Source organism: Puma concolor, chromosome A1 (genome assembly GCF_028749965.1).
Source record: "Puma concolor isolate L17-30 chromosome A1, mPumCon1.1.hap2, whole genome shotgun sequence".
NCBI classification, from domain to species: Eukaryota; Metazoa; Chordata; class Mammalia; order Carnivora; family Felidae; genus Puma; species Puma concolor.
Genome location: NC_141667.1, coordinates 8,394,981 through 8,411,049, shown reverse-complemented (window position 1 = coordinate 8,411,049; position 16,069 = coordinate 8,394,981). Strand labels below are relative to the sequence as shown.

At 46.7% G+C, this 16,069-nt stretch overlaps 1 protein-coding gene and 1 long non-coding RNA gene across 3 annotated transcripts in view; both read right to left on the bottom strand.

Annotated features, from left to right (window-relative positions):
* ANKRD33B (ankyrin repeat domain 33B) overlaps positions 1-16,069 on the bottom strand; it is an 84,456-nt gene that overhangs the window by 40,122 nt on the left and 28,265 nt on the right. The gene's annotated exons all lie outside the window — the stretch shown is intronic.
* On the bottom strand, positions 10,060-15,573 carry LOC147584018 (uncharacterized). Its single transcript, XR_015240515.1, has 2 exons — positions 12,934-15,573; positions 10,060-12,601 (listed from the first exon to the last, which is right to left on the bottom strand). It is a non-coding gene; the product is annotated as an uncharacterized LOC147584018 (long non-coding RNA).

Here is a 16,069-nt window from a genome sequence, read left to right as displayed (position 1 = left end):
TGAGACATGCTCACAATTGGGATGGCTGATTAGGTCAAGGGAGCGGTTGGGGATGGTCAGGAAAATCCATACTCTCGGGGGAAGCGCTGTTTGCACGCCTGGAAGTCTGTCAGACAGACGTTAATAAAACAGATGCTAGGCTGGCCATCTAGAACTAAAATCACAGCAAAGTGTCCCTTTGTTAACGTCCAAGATGATGTGAATTAAAATCAAGGGCCTAAGAATAGTCCACTGCAGGGTGGAGGTGGGAATCCAGGATAAAAATAAGCCAGACCACTGGTTGCAGCAAAGACAATGGCCCGAGAAAAGAGAGGTCCCAGCGAGGGACAGGTTCCTGGTTCAGCCCCACACAGTAGAGCAGGCACACTCGGACCTGTGCAAGCAGAAGACTGACACAGACAGTCTACTCTGAGAGTCTTGTGAAAACACCTCCTTCCCATCTAATTAACCTATTCTCTCAACGAGGTTCCCAAAGGAAGGGGCTGGGTATTCTATAAAAGTCTTCCCCTGACACCAGTCCATTATTTCCATATATTATGGAGAGAAGGTGAGTGATGAAGCGACAAGCCCAGCCCCACAGGCAGGAATGCTTCCCATGCCCGGAACACGGAAGGGGCTTGGGAGAGGTCTGTGCACCTGCACGGCAGGGAATCCTTGACCTGAGCCGTCTTATAGAGACACCCGATGATGCATGTCAAATGGCACCGCTCCTCTTAAATTCTTCATTAAACTAAGAAACGGTTGTGGCTCGAGGCAAACCCTGCCTGCCTGTGTTAGGGGAGTTGCATGAACTCAACCGCCCAGGCAGCAAACTTCCTCTCTGAAGCGTCTCCCCAAGAATGCACGTTAGTGTGCAATTTCTAAGATACAACATCTATTTTCCTTTAAAGACACACACTTGTAAGACTTCCTAGGTGTGACTTTTTAGTATCTGGAGCCGGATTACTTCCTCCGATGTGTTGTCAGAAGTTTGGAGGGTAAAGAGATGTCCAGGTCTGGTGGAAAGGGGTTGGGGGTGACCACCTGGCCAGCAGGCAGGTCCCAAGGGCACCTCCCACTGCAGTATGTGACCCCAGCACCTCTCAGAAGGCAGTTCACAGGAACGAGCACCATGGAACATTCCGGGTACAGCGCGTGCAAACACACGCTTCCTGAGGGCCTACTTGTGTCAGGCACAGTTCAACGCTGGGGGATGCAAAGGAACCAGGCAGAAACCAGCATAGCCCCTGACAATCCACTTGTGCACAGACAGCCCCTACACCCAGCAGCAATCTCTGGGATGTATGCAAGAGTGTTCCTTGTAGACTAATTCCAAATGCTGAGAAAAGTAAAGTAGAAAGTCAGTAACGTAACAAACACCCTCGACACTCAGCTACGTGAACAAAGGCTAATATTCTGTCATAATGGCTTCACATTCCTGTGAGAAGTCAACATTCCAGAAGGAGCTGGCATTCCTTTTGTATCCTTCCTCCCCAGAGGCAACCAGTTTCTGCGCTGATATGTATCCTGACTTGCCTTTTGAATTTTCATTACCGATGCATGTGTCCATAAGCAATAGGTTAAATACAGAGTTGTTAGTTTGTATTTTAAATATTTACAGAAAAGTTGTATTTCCATGGATATATGAGCACGCACCCTGATTTCCTCGGCGCTAGATGTGAGATGTATCATCTTCAAACATGGGTCTCTCACTGGTCATTTATACCCCCAAACTGGCAGACACTTAAAGTGGTTCCAAAGCTCCTCAACTGTAAATATGGAGCACTGAGTGAAAACCTTGGTCTGTATCTCCTCACGCACACCAGCTAGAGCTCTACCTTGGAATCGGCATCTAGAAGTCAGGGTTTCTCGACTACGGCACCACTTATATTCAGGCCCTGTAGCCGTTTATTGTGAGAGGTGAGCCATGTACTGAAGGATGTTTAACTGCATCCCTGGCCACTACTCACTAAATGCCAATAGCATCCTTCACCCCCAATTAATGACAACCCAAAATGTCTCCAGACATTGCCAAGTACCCCCCAGCCCGGGGAGGGGAGGGCAAAATCATCCCCAGGCAAGAAATACCTATATACATAGGCAGAATCTGCCAAAATTCTCCCCAAGGTGGTTGTAATTACTTAAATGCCGCCACTGGTATATCCAAGTTACAATCTTCATTCTCACCAATATCCAATACTGTAAGCGATACCAACTTTTCTTTTTTTCTTTTTCTTTTTTTTTAAGTTTACTTATTTATTTTGAAAGGGTGGAGGGGAAGGGGCAGAGAGAGAGGGACAGAAAAATACCAAGCAGGCTCCATGATGCCAGCGTACAGCCCGATATGGGGCTCGAACTCACGAACCATGAGATCAAGACCTGAGCTAAAACCAAGAGTCGGGTGGTCAACTGAATGAGTCACCCAGGTTCCCCCCAACTTTTCTTCTTCACCAATTTTAGCTTGGGTTCCCAACTGCCAGACTGAAGGTCTTCCACACGTTTATTGGTCATCTGCTTTTCCTCTCCAGTGAAGCACTGATTTACACTCTTGGCCATTTCCTACTGGCTTCTCTTCCTTATTGATCAGTCTGAGTTCTTTATAGATTCAGAGTCAGCACTGTCCAAGAGAAATATAACAGGAGCCACAAATATAAGCCACATATTAATTGTAAATGTCCTGGTGGCCACATTCAGAAAGGCAAAAAGAGACAGGGGATATTCATCTTAAATATGCATTTTACTTAACCGAACATATCCCAAATACGTTACGAGTTTAACTCATTTTCAACATTAAAAATTTTGATGAGATATTAATGAGACCTAAGTCTTGACAAGAAGCCCCGAGTCACACTGAAATTGCCAGAAATGAGCTTTTTGCTGCATCTCCTAGAAAGGGGCAAAGGGAATTGTCGTTAACAGTTGTTGACTCAATATTGTCAGCGCTATCAATAATAAGGTGAACGCACTGAGAGTCTAGCAGAAAAACGAGTGGTTGGAAGCTTGCCACCTAGGGTGTTTTGCTATCCCAAGTAACCCTCAGCATTCCTCAAAATGTCCGGATGGGGGCACCTGGGTGGCTCAGTCAGTTGAGCGTCCGACTTCGGCTCGGGTCATGATCTCGCAGTCCGTGAGTTCGAGCCCCGCGTCGGGCTCTGTGTGGACAGCTCGGAGCCTGGAGCCTGCTTGGGATTCTGTGTCTCCCTTCATCCCTGCTCCTCCCCTGTTTGCACTCTGTCTCTCTCTCCCCCAAAATAAACAAACATTTAAAAAATAAAATAAAAACACAAAACGCCCTGATGGGCATCTTTCATCCTCTTTTCCTGTCCTCTACATGCGGAGGGCCCACACTAACCCACGTGTGGGTGACAGTCCATGAGGGAATTGGTAAGGTACACAATAAAACCTTGAAAAACAAAACAAAACACAAAACAAGGGCAATCCAATTGTGGGAGTCCCTGGAGCTGTCCCCACACTGTCTCCTCGTCTTGCCAGAACCATTTTGGTAGAACTGCATGCACCCATGGTTCTAGAAGTCCGACTCAACCGATCTTGCTTTAGGTAACAAGGTGTAAGTGAAATGCATTTGTTACTTCCAGACAGAAGTTTCAGGACACAGGGCATCAGGGGCCACATTCCCTTCTTTCTGTGTTGACGCTCCCTGAAATTCAGAGATGGGACGTCTCTCAGCCTGGGCCTGGGTGAGGGCTTGGAGAGCTGAGTCCCACCGCCACCTCCAGCCAACCCACAAGAGCACGAATGAGCGAATGAGAAGCGAATCTTTGTTATTTTAATTTTTTTAACGTTTCTTTTTTTGAGAGAGAGACAGAGAGCCCGTGCCTGCGAGTGTGAGGGGGGGGAAGGGCAGAGAGAGAGGGAGACACAGAACTCGAAGCAGGCTGAGAGCACAGAGCCCGACACAGGGCTCGAACTCATGAACCGTGAGATCATGACCTGAGCTGAAATCAGACACTTAGCCAACTGAACCACGCGGGCGCCCCGAACCTTTGTTATTTTAAATCCCAGAGACTCGGGGTTGTTCTTTACCACAGCAAACACACCATATCCAAACATGACCTACAAACCCATGCACAGTGAACATGTCCATATGTACGCTTATACATGTGTCAGTAGTTTTGCTATTTATTTTTTCCTTGGGAGAAACCATCCTTTCTTTTCAGATTTTGTCTTTGCTACTTGACTGGGTATAAAACGTACTTTCACTTACAATATGATGGAGATAGAGTTTATATGTTTAATTTCTTTCTTAGCTTGCAGAATAAAAGCCGGGTAACTACGTTGTGCCACATGATCCAAAACCACTTACACGAGGCCCGTCCTCCCGCCTTTAACCACTGGTCCACGCGGTGCCATAAATGGTACCTGAGCGCCTGCGCGTGCCGCTACCGGGGCTTCTGACCTCTCACGCGGCCACACAAAGTCCCCAGGGCCGACCTTCGCCACTACCTTGACTCAGTTCGCCATGCCTCCAAGCCTTTGCACCTGCGGTGGCCTCCACCTGGGACACCTTCCTCCCGCTCACAGCCACCGTCCTTGGTCTCCCAGGCACACGTCCGATCCTCTGCCCGTCTTGGGCCAGCCCCCCCCCCCCACACCCATCTGCTCGTGCTCTCACTGGGCTGCCTGGCACACAGCACTCCCCTCCCCACCGGAAGCGAGCTCCAAGCCGAGAAGCACCGCATCCTTCTGACTCTGTTCCCCCAGTGCCCGACGTCCGCAAGACACTCAGAAAGCATGCGTTGAATGAATGAAACGCCCCTGGACTGTTTCAGAACCTCCCAGCTCACATATGCTCAGCTGACTCTCAACTGAGGCACTCACACGTGGTGACAAGCTCCTGAGCTTTTTAACTTACTAACGCATCCAAGCAAGGAAATTACCTGAGGTCCCAGGGAACCTCAAAGAACCCAGTTCCCTTTAGAGTGGTAAATAGGACTCTAGGCCGATGCTGCCAGATCTGGAGCTGAGTAACCCAGCCGTGAAAGCAACAGCCGAATGCAAAGAAGTTGAAAGCAGGTTCAAGAATTCCACCGTGAGGAACTCACTTCAAGGGGAACAACGGTATGTCAGGAACTCTGCATAAAGATCTGTAACTACAAAAGCCTGAAAACGACCCAAATCCACATCAAGGGATGATGGGCTAATTTGACACCGGCTGTGGAACACTCTGTCGCCCCCAACAGGAATGAGGTTGGAATGCAGGAGCCTCAAGGGAAGGCACTGGTGAAAAGTAACAGTAAGCACAGGTCAGGACAGGGCATGTGATACAACCTCTTCCGGGGGGACCCGCTAAAACGTGGATGTGACTCCTGGAATGTCTATGTTCATTAAAGATCTTTTATTTTGGGGGCGCCTGGGTGGCTCAGTCAGTTGGGCGTCCGACTTCGGCTCAGGTCATGATCTCACAGTTCGTGGGTTTGGGCCCTGCATTGGGCTCTGTGCTGACAGCTCGGAGCCTGGAGCCTGCTTCGGATTCTGTGTCTCCCTCTCTCTCTGCCCCTTGCCCACTCCCATGCTCTCTCTGTCTCTCAAAAACGAATAAACTTTAAAAAAAAAGAGAGATCTTTTACTTTTCTGAGAGGAGATAAAAGAAATTTAACTGGCCTCCTTGAAGGCACATATTGTAAGAAGGAGGCTTAGATGTTTTATGACATATTTTGGATTTGGTTCAAAGTCCTCTCAAGGCACACACATATTTTTTAAGTACACAAATAAAGTTATTCTGGCAATGGGGTTCCAGGTTATGTTTATATTTTTATTCATGTTTTCTTGCATCAACTAAAGAGATGTCTAATAAATTGTTTTAAATCAGGAAACCAAAACGAACATTACTGTGGCTCAAATGGATAAAATATAACCGGAAAACTCTTTCAGAGTCAGGGCTCATGCCTTGGGATGAGGAATAGACAAATCCAAAGTTGTCATAGTTCAAAACAATTTCCCTTTAGACTAAATTTTGCGAACCATGTGAATTATCACCACTCCAAACCTCTAGTTTGGACTTATAATTTTAGTACGGTAGTCATTTTAGGAAATGACTTTGTTCAACTCAAGCCTTTCTTTAAATCCACTATGCACATAACATGCCCAGTATATGTATTATATATTATATATGTATCAGGCTTGTCTAATTTCCCCAATAATGGCAATGGTTTTCACACAGTCATCTTACATTCCGTGAGAGAAAACCAGGCCCGGTTCCCTAGAGATGCCCTGCCGGCAGCGACCTTCCATCATAATGACGTGTTCCTCTCGCCATTTATCCCCAAGGTTTTATGACAGATCCACAAAGCTCCAGAGAGAACTTTAAGGAGGGAGAAGAACTAGAAGGGCAGCATACACAAAACAGAATGGCACAGAGACCACCCTGCCAGCGGGGGAGGGTTCTGTGTGCTGCAACCCCACAGAAGCGGGCCCCCCAAGCCCCCGTCGGGCCGTCAGACCATGGCCCAGGCCCCGCTGCAGCCTCATGCACGATCCTGAGTCAGAACCGCTCAATACCTGAGCCACAGACACTGGCAGCGGATGCGAATGCCGATTGTTCTTTCGGCCCCTGTATTTTGAGATGATGTTACGTGGCATTAGATGAACACTGGTGAGTCACAGGGGGAGGCTCTACACACACGCACATGCATAACCTTGTGCGGCCCGCACACACGAACAACTTATGTTTCCCCACCGTAAGACCTGGATTCTTGAACTAAGGTTGAATATACGTTTATACAAAGAAGTATATAATTATACTAGGACTTCCTTAATAACCAACTATTAAAGTCTACTTGATATTATGCTAGGTACGGGGAGATATAATTAATGCCACAAATCAGCTAAGTAAATCTGGGCTTACATCAGAACTCACTATATTCTCAGAAGACATGAACACAATGCTATTTCTTCCTTTTCTCAAAAATGTTCTCCTTTTGGGGCTGGGTGGCTCAGTCAGTTGAGCATCCGACTTCGGCTCAGGGCTCAGGTCATGATCTCATGGCTCGTGAGTTCGAGCCCCACGTCGGGCTCTGTGTTGACAGCTCAGAGCCTGGAGCCTGCTTCGGATTCTGTGTCTCCCTCTCTCTCTGCCCCTAACCCACTCTCATTCTGTCTCTGTCTCTCTCAAAAATAAATAAACATTAAAAAAAATTTTTTAGTGTTCTCCTTTTGAAACTAGGGGGGAAAAAAGAGTTAAAGAAAATTTTTCTATTATATAATCTTACACGTTATCAAATCAATAAAAATGGGATATATGAAGGATTTTTGCATGAGGAAAGTCTTAAATCATAATGTAAAAATGAAAAAAATACATACTTTAATAAGGTATATGTTTTATCATATACTTTTTTTTTTTTTCAACGTTTTTATTTATTTTTGGGACAGAGAGAGACAGAGCATGAACGGGGGAGGGGCAGAGAGAGAGGGAGACACAGAATCAGAAACAGGCTCCAGGCTCTGAGCCATCAGCCCAGAGCCCGACGCGGGGCTCGAACTCCCGGACCACGAGATCGTGACCTGGCTGAAGTCGGACGCTTAACCGACTGCGCCACCCAGGCGCCCCATATATACTTTTAATAAGATTAATACATCGGCCTATAAAATGATCAACAATGCATTAAAAGAAAATTAAAAGCAAATGCGCTAAAATTTCCATCGTGATTGATTCTAGATTGTTCTAGATCTAGACGTTATTGGTGATTTCTTTTTCCTTAGACTCTTCTGAGGTAAAAAAGCCCATTTTTACTACAGTGCACACTTACTGCTATTTACTAATCAGAAAATGAAAAATGTTTAATGAAGAAAAAATTCTGATATATCTTCCCAGTCTCCTGCTTATTCGATTTCATAAGCAAACCTGTGGACTGGGAGAAACTGGTATGAAAGAGACCTGGTGCTTATCCCTTTCTGGGAAGAGGTGAAAAAGGGTAGAAATACATTTGCAATCAAGCAAGCAATACATAAATGAAAAACGAATCGACGCTTTCGGGACCTATGGGTTACCGTCAGCTTAATTTCTCGCAAAAACACTCCATTAAGTTTCAAGAAAGGAATCCAAGTTGCCCATTCCATCCTCAGCTGAAACGCTTGCTGGGTATTCAGCCTAGTCTGCCAAGCATTCCTCCCTCCAAAGCTCTACCCAGCTGGCCTGCGGTGGGCACCCGGACAGCACTGCATTCTCCTCGTGATAAATAAAACTCTATGCTTTTTGGGGGGCAATTCTGTTCACAAATACTGAGTCTGTAATGTACAAATACTGGCTTGGGTCACACAGAGTGTGGCATAACACGGTACAGTGCCAACCAACCAATGGAGAATAAACACCTTGGCTAATTATTCCCCCAGACAACCTATTTACTGTGTTCTGATTGGTTTAGATTCAACCCTGGCCACTCAGACGGGGGTTCCGGGACCAGCAGCAGCATCCGGATGGCCGGTCACTATCGCAGAACCTTAGGCACCAGTCCAGACCTGGTGAATCAGAGCGCGCATTTCACAAGCCCCCAGCTGGGCCATAGGACAAAAAGTGTGAGGCGTCCTAAAAGCAGCACGTGGCTCTCACATGGACATGATGATGGCCGTCACTGCACCTGGGAACCCAAGATACAGACTTCAGTCACCCCTCTTGGGTGGCCGGAAATATGGCTCAGCTTGCTTTTCCCGTGCATTTTTGTTTCGAATGATTTTATTTTATTCTGATTTCCCGTTAATTTTTATCTTATTTTTTAATTCAACTTTCCTCGATCTGATTCTGATTTTACCTCCTCCTGGCCCGGGTGCCTCCAGCATCCTCTCACACGCCACCTAATTGGTCCTGCCTGCCCCCCCCCCCCCCCGCCCCGGTCCTTGATCCTTCACTCTGAGCCATCCCTGGTCACAGGCTGAGATGGAGGGGTCACAGACAGAAGCTGAGATTGCAAGATTTTATGGTTTCTGTTTGCCTTATAGATCTAGGGGCACGAGACCTACGATGGTGTAAAGAAACAAATCCAGTAGGTCACCCTGCTTTCAGAACACTCTTTCGTCGACCCGTGAGTACTTGGTCACCATCCGACAAGCTGATACTAATGATTGCATATGCCTGGCTGGGTGTTGAGAAGGCAAAGGTGAACTCTGAAATCAGACAGCCCTTCCCCAAGGGGACAGCCAGTCTAGGGACGCATACAGGGAAGTAAACAACCGCTCTGGGGCCTGCCCAGGCTGCAAGAGGACAAGGGACCAGAACCAGTTGGGGGAAGGACGTTAGCATCCCCCCTGCTGAGCCAAACAAAGGCAGGGGGCCCAGTGGTGCCAGGGAGGGTGGGGAAGATGTCCCAAGTGCTGGACAAGCGTGTACAAAAGGCTGGGGGGTTGACAGCGCCTGGGGAATTCGGGAAATCATGAAGGGCTGGCGTAGAGGGCCAAAGAGCCGGAGTCATGTCCGAAGCTAGGGAGAACCAAGCAAGGTCTGAGGCAGGGTGCATCAGGAACAGATGTGCCTCCCGAAAACCTACCTCTCAGGTGAGAGGTCGGGTGGAAGAGGAGAGCTTTGCCATCTTCTTCTATTTTCAAAATATTCGTTAAATATGTGCGCCCCCCACCCCGACTTTTCAAGCTGATTTGGCAACTCCTTCATGATTTAAGATGTAATTGAAACTGACATCTGTCTGTCTGACTCATATCTGTCAGGGCTGCTGGCTTCAACAGAACATTCTGGGCTCTGGGATGCCTGTTCTCCAGGTGTTCATTAATGTCTTCTAACTTGACTTTTTTTTTTTAATGTAAAAATTTAAATTATAACCTTTTCCAAATGTGAAGGTTCTTGATATCATTAGTCATCAGGGAAATGCAAATCTAACCCACACTGAAACACCACCATACACCCACCAGAACGGCTAAAATTAAAAAGACAATACCAAATGCTGGTGAGGGTGCGGAACTCTCGTGTTCCCAGCAGGTGGGCGTGTAAAATGGAAAAACCATATTTGAAAACTGGCAGTTTCTAATAAAACTCACCACACGCCTACCTTATGACCTAGCAATTCCACTCACAGGTTTATTCCCGGGAGAAAGAAAGTCTATATCCACACAAAGACGTGCATAAGAATGTTTGGAGCAGTTTTATTCATAACAGCCAAAAATTGCAAACAACCCAAATATTCATCCTCAAAAGACTGGATAAGGAAACTGCTATACTCAAGTTTAGGAATACCACTCAGCAAAAAAGAACAAAATTCTGACACGTCCAACACCAGCAATAGGTCTCAAACACACTGCGTCCAATGAAATAACGTCAGACGTAACAAAATACATGCTGTTTGATTCCATTTAATGAAACCCAAGGACAGGCAAAATTAATCGATGGTGATAAAAAAACAGTAAAGGGGATTATTGGAAGGAGTAGGAGAGAACTTTTCAGGGTAATGGAAACATCCTACATCTCAATTGGGGTAATATTTATATGCATATATTTGTCAGAATTCACTCACTGTACCTTTAAGAGTTACGCATTTCTCTGTGTGTAAATTATATCTCATGAAGGACTGATGGCACAAAAAAAAAAAAACTGAGCCAAAGATATACAAACGGCCAAAACCACAGTGAGATATCCCACATCTGCTAGGATGCCTATAATCAAGAAAAACAGAAAACATCAAGTGTTGGCGAGGATGTGGGGAAACTGGACCCCGTGGGCACCACTGGTCGGAAGGTAAAATAGTGCCACACTGTGGAACAGTTTGGTGGCTCCTCGGAAAGCTAAACACGGGGTGACCACATGACCCAACAATTCTCCTCCTAGGGATGTACCCGAAGGAATTTAACGTAGGGACTCAACAGATCTTTGTACAGCCCTGTTCCTGGCGCCATGATTCACAAGAACGACAAGAGGCGTCAACAGATGTGTCCGTCAACAGATGAGTGGATGAGAGAAACGCAGCCACGTACGATGGGGTACTATCTCTTTAAGTTAAGGAATGAAACTCTAGCACGTGCTGCAACACAGATGAACCGTGGAGGCATTATGCTGTGTGCAAGGAGCCAGGCGCAAAAAGACACTCTATGATTCCATCTATGTGCCATCTAGAAGAGGCAAACTCAGAAACAGAAAGTAGGTTACAGGCTCCCAGAACCAAGGCGGGTGGGGGGGGGCGGGGGGGAGGAGGGGAAGGAATGGGGAGTTATTGCTTCGTGGCTACAAGGTGCCTGTTCGGGGTGATAAAAATAGATGGCAGTGATACTTGCACAACAGTGTGAGAGTAAGTCATGCTACTGAACTGTGTGTTTGTTACAATGGCTAAAAGGGGAAGTTTTATGTTATATATATATATATATATATATATATATATATATATATATATACATACACACCACACTATAAATATAAACATATATATATATATATACACCACACTATATATGTGTATATATACATATACCACACTATAAATATAAACATATATATATATATACACCACACTATAAATAAGCAAATATATATATAGATATATATGTATATATACGACTAAATAAAGTCATAACTGGGTGCACCCAAAACCATTTACATCTATACTTTAAATGGACAAAGAATATGGTGTGTGTGTGTGTGTGTGTGTGTGTGTGTGTGTGTGTGTATACATGCATATATTGAATTATACCTCCATAAAGCTGTTAAAAATGAAAAAAAGAAATAAAAGCAACTTTGAGACACATACATAGCACGGACAGATCTCAAAACCATGATGTCGCAGGAAAGAAGCCAGGCACCAGGGCACGCACTGTGTGATTCCACCCAAGTCCCAGTGCTGGCTGAACTAACCCGTGGGGACAGAAATCTGAGCGGTGGTGGCCTCTGATGGGCGGGGGTTGAGTAGAAAATAGAGGAAATTCTATTTCAAGCTGGGGGACGAAGCACAGGTGCATGAGTTTGTCAAAAATCACGCAGCTGTTCATTCCGAACTTGTGCACTTTGCTGTATGTAAATTACACCTCACTGAACCACGGTTACTATAAAATACGGTATTGACAGTGCTATGGAGGGCACGGGGAAAAGCAGGGTCAGAGGCGGGAATGCAATTAGAAGCCTCCTGTCAGAAGGAGGCAGTGTCACCGAATAAGGGGGCAACTTGGCGGAGGGTAAAAGAAGCAAAGCCAGAAGCTGTGGGGCAGGAAAACAAACATGTGGACGTGAGGCGAGAGGTGAGAGGTGATTGGCTTCTGACCTGGGCCCCTAAGAGAATATCAAAGTCATCTCTCTGCCCAGGAAAGAAAGACAGCAAGAAAACTCCAGTGCTCTTGGGAAACAAACAAAGGCCCAGAAACCTAACACCAACGAAAAGAAGAATCTCACAAACTTAAAAGATACATTCAATTTGAATCAAAAGGTTCACAGTGGAAAGCACAGTCAATTTTAAAGGGTATGTAAGTCATTTGTTGTTTTGTTTTGTTTTGTTTTGTTTTGTTTCTGGCTGGAGAGAGTCTGCCTGGCTTATGCGAAAAACAGTATGTCCCCAAAGCACGTGCAAGACAGCATGTCCTCAAACTTTCCCCTGAGTCGGTGAATGGTGGTATCTTTTGTCCAAATAACAGCATTAGCAGAAGTGCCTCCCTCTTCGTTCATATCGTCACATCTGCCTGTTCACTAAGAAAGAAAAAAAAAAAAGGACAGAGATTTCCAGAGTCAAAATCATCCAGATGGCGGTGACTAAAAAAGATGGGACAAAAATGTCCAGTTGGGGTGCAGGGCTGAGCCCAGAAGGACGCATCGCAGGCAATGATGAATCTCTGAGGATCTGTTTCCTCTCTGGAGGGGCGCTCAGGGCCTCCCCCTACCACACCCTGCCTCCCCAGAGCCCACTTCTGAGAAGGCTCCCTTCACTCAGGCCTCTGAGTCATGACCCTCTCTCCCTCACCTGCCCGCTAACCACCTGTCCTGGGTTGAACTGTGCCCCGCCCACCCCCAACCCCTGGTACCTGTGAATGTGACCTTATTTGGAAAGAGACTTTGCAGACATATTCAAGTTAAGGATCTTGAGATGAGGTCGTCCTGGGGATGAGACACAGACACACAGACAGGCCATGTGAAAACGGAGGCAGAGGGTAGAGTGGTACAGACACAAGCCAACAATGTCTGGGGCCACCAGACGCTGGAAGAGACAGGAAGGACCCCTCCTAGGGTCTTCAGGGGGAGTACAAACCTGATGTCACCCTGATTTGGGATTTCTAGCCTTTGGAACCGTGAGAGGAAAAATTTCTGTTGTTTAAGCCACCAACTTTGTGTTAATTTGCTACAACAGCCCGAGAAAGCTGGTACATCAACACTCTAGCACCCATCTGGCCTGTGTCCTCCAAGCGTCTCCCCCACCTGACCTTCCCCCTCCTTTCCTGCTCGGATACCACTCTTGGATAAGGCCCTCGCTCGTCCACGAAGGCAGAGAAAGCCCCCCTCCGGTCACCTGCCTCCTGGCTTGGCTCCCGTCCATCCTTCCCAGTCATGTGTTCTGTTCTCCCTGCTTAGAAGGGTCCATTCCCGCAATTCCCAGTTGTCCTCAGGAGGAAAAGCCCGGGGCTGGCCCCCGCCCCCATCCCTGGCCTGAGCGGGCATCGCGTCTGTCACACCTACTGCCAAAGTTACAGGAATTGTTTGGTGCATTTGCAAACAGAAGATCCCACCGTGCCACGCACCAAAATACTCGCAATGCACGGCGACCTGCTTAGCTTTCATTCCTCCAGCCACCAGCAACTTCAGCTTTTACCGAATGCCAAAATATGGCTGATTAGGCAAATGAACAGGACAAGGACTGTGCCAACAGAGCCTTGTGACATAAATGCCGTTCCTCCAAAAGAGACAATCTGGGCAACTGACGCCATCAGAGACCATCCCATACCAGTAACAGGGGACGCTAGGCTTCCCATTCGTTCCCGAAAACATCCAATCATCTAATTCCCTACAGGAATATCAGGAACGCAGGGTATTCCTAAGCCCGCGGGGAGATGGGGCCGTGGCTCAGGCCACTGCTTGTACCACAGCCACCACAAGTCCCTTCGATTGTCAGGTCTGTTATGTAGAGTTACGGGTGCCTCTCGGTCTTTCCCAAATCAGCAGCTTGTAGGCTGACCGAATGCTCCAAACATCCAACTGCAGAATGTTATTGTCGTTGTTTTAGCAGGCCTTATTTCTTAAAGTGGTTTCAGGTTCACAGCAAAACTGAATGGAAGACTAGGGGCTTCTTCACCTGCGAAGTTTTAATGCCTCAAATCATGTCCAGCACAATTTGTTACACTCACATTTCAACAGTGGAGCCATTTGAGCTAAGATCCGTTTTTTTTTTTTTTTTTTTTAAGAACTTACTTACTGGGTTAATAGCTAAAGCTTTACAAAAAGAAAAGGGGGCATCTGGGTCACTCAGTCGGTTGAGCACCGACTTCTTGATTTCAGCTCTGGTCATGATCTCACAGTTCATGGGATCGAGCCCCATGTCGGGCTCTGCACAGAGAGCATGGAGCCTGCTTAAGATTCTCTCTCCCTCTCCCCCACTTGTGCACGATGCTTAAAAATGTGTCACTGCGTAGAAAAGGAAGGGTGGGCCAGCACACTGGCTGATTCTTCAACTGATGGCCGCCATCTGGTTAGAGTGATACGAAAGTTATTGTTTTCAAGCGCTGGAATCAAAGAATAGACAAAGTCGAGATAGACACAGGCATAATTACAGAGCAGAGCAAATGATGTTCATCTTGTCCGTGAAAACATAATGAGAACAAAACTGAGAGGAGGGTGTGGGGAGAGGAAGGAGGGAAAGGTGAGGAATGCTCTTCTCTAACACAGAAGCCCAGAAATATTGACCACAACTATGGAAAAGAAATCAAGGTTGAAATACAATATATAGTGTAGTGTAGGCACCCAATGATTGGCTTATACAATTGTAAGTGTCTGACATTAAGTCTTGATTCTTGAGGCCTCCATTTTAGAGACCTCCATCTTGAATGAACAGACACGGGGCCAGTTATTCAACTAGATAAGGGACCAGGCAGCCCCACCCCTGATGCTCCCCTTTCTAGAAAGCCCTGGGTGACCTACATACCTCACGGTGGACTGATGGACTGCTTGCTTTCCTCTTGCCACACGTTAATTCCCACTTTAGGTTTTGAATTCACCAGTTCACCCTAGGCTCCACCCTCAACCCCAATAAAGGCAGAACCCCAGGCTCCTGAGTGTTCTCCCTCCCCGCCTCTCTCTCTCCTTCTCTCTCCCTTCCTTCCGTCCCTCCCTCCCCCCACCCAGTCCCATGACCTCAGACAGGCTGTGTATCCTCCAGATGTGTCAGTAATAAACCTTGTTTTTTCAGTTTCCTGATGATTATTGCTGAGGGCATCTTGCAATCCTAAAGAGAACCACAAGGGCCGATCCAACCACAACATGGGCTCTGGTTGGGGAAATGCCCAGGTGAGTGCCCCAAGCTGTTCTAGCTGGTAGAGTCACCTCTGATAGGCTGAGAACACAAAAACACTAGGGACTAGAATCAACATGAAATACTGATTGGAGAGGGCAGGGAAGTAGTCTTGTCAGCATCCATCCGTCATTGTGGGAGTCATTAGTATTGTCCCAAATGGATAAATCAATTTTTTTTTCAACATTTATTTATTTTTGGGACAGAGAGAGACAGAGCATGAACGGGGGAGGGGCAAAGAGAGAGGGAGACACAGAATCGGAAACAGGCTCCAGGCTCTGAGCCATCAGCCCAGAGCCTGACGCGGGGCTCGAACCCACGGACCGCGAGATCGTGACCTGGCTGAAGTCGGACGCTTAACCGACTGCGCCACCCAGGCGCCCCTCAAATGGATAAATCAAGACACCCATTATGAGCAAGCTGTCCATCAGCCAGCAGGTGACCACCAGAAGAAAGTGGGAATGATTCAAAGTGACCCCTTCTGGAAAGCAGACAGAGAAGAAAAGGTCTGGGGTGCATTCAGTACAAGCTCACCAGCAAGAATCTATCTTCTAGCATATAAGTAGGTGCACTACTTTAAAAAAAAAAAAATGGGTGAAGGGGGTTAAAAGGTACAAACTTCCAGTTATAAAATGAGCCAGGGGGATGTCATAACCAGCACA